This window comes from Ailuropoda melanoleuca, chromosome 1 (genome assembly GCF_002007445.2).
Source record: "Ailuropoda melanoleuca isolate Jingjing chromosome 1, ASM200744v2, whole genome shotgun sequence".
In the NCBI taxonomy this organism is placed as follows: Eukaryota; Metazoa; Chordata; class Mammalia; order Carnivora; family Ursidae; genus Ailuropoda; species Ailuropoda melanoleuca.
Window position 1 is genome coordinate 10,972,066 of NC_048218.1, and position 1,242 is coordinate 10,973,307.

At 45.6% G+C, this 1,242-nt stretch overlaps 1 protein-coding gene across 1 annotated transcript in view; it reads left to right on the forward strand.

Moving 5' to 3' along the window:
* Window positions 1-1,191: 1,191 nt before the first annotated feature.
* Window positions 1,192-1,242, forward strand: part of TMEM50B (transmembrane protein 50B) — a 33,137-nt gene continuing 33,086 nt past the window's right edge. The window contains exon 1 of the mRNA XM_034656114.1: window positions 1,192-1,214. The gene's annotated coding sequence lies outside the window, so the exon portion shown is untranslated. The remainder of the gene's footprint in view (window positions 1,215-1,242) is intronic.

The window sequence follows — 1,242 nt, forward strand, 5'->3', positions numbered from 1 at the left end:
TTTATTTGACAGAGATAGAGACAGCCAGCGAGAGAGGGAACACAAGCAGGGGGAGTGGGAGAGGAAGAAGCAGGCTCATAGCGGAGGAGCCTGATGTGGGGCTCGATCCCGTAACGCCGGGATCACGCCCTGAGCCGAAGGCAGGCGCTCAACCGCTGTGCCACCCAGGCGCCCCATAAGTTATATGATTTGACCAGTTTTAAGATTGCACATATTTCAAAAGTAAATTATTCAACAAATATTTATTGAGGACTAGATCCTAGTACATGTATCAGAATGATGGATAATGTAACTATAAATGCATTACTTGCCAAGTGACAAATATAAAAGATAGGAAAATAGTATCCATGAATATGGGAACTGAGGGATAGTGGGAAAATAACACAAAGCAGGGATTGCTTCTCTGACATGCATAAAATCTATAGGAGTAACAGGAATAGAAGACGATGGCATGTTGTGATAAGTTGGGACACAAACGTTTTTAATCATCATACCACAAGTAAAAAACTGAAGATTCCCATTGCTAATACCTGGATTTACAGTGTCTTTTCCTCCCAAATGACTAAGTGGCATTTTATATTCTGTAGGAAATTTAGATGGGGCTTTCAAAAGCTGGTGAAGTTATGCTGAAAATTCAAGATGCTGTGTCTTTATTTTTATTTATTTATTTATTTATTTACTTATTTATTAAGTAAGTTCTGTACCCAATGTGGGGTTTGAACTCACGACCCCAAGAGTCGCATGCTCTAATGGAAGAGCCCGCCAGGTACCACAAGATGTAATGTCTTTAAAGGAGACAGTTGGTGTTGGCTAATTGAATTTAAATAAAAAAGAAAGAAAGAAAGAAAGAAAGAAAGAAAAAAGAAAGAAAGAAAGAAAAGAAAGGAGACAGTTGTAAGACACCTGACTATAAGGAAACCAAAAGTCTGGGTGGATCCTGAGAACCCTCTTCTGGAGCACGTGCCCTACTGTGGGCAGCTCGCGTGGCCAACGCCGCTGGGCCTATGGGCAAAGCGAGTCCCTGCCCTCTGGGTCTTGAGCTCCGCGCGCGCGCGATCTCACGGATGCTGCACTTGAAGTCTGCTAGCAGAAACGCTGCGGTGGGAACCGAGCCCCAGTTGCGGTCTGGAAGAGAGCACTACCGGTCAAGTTTACGCGGCCGCAAGTCCTAACGTGCAGAGTCAGCCGACAGCTCCCGGAGCCGCAGAATCGTGGTACCCTCGCCCCGCCCCCCGGCGCCCC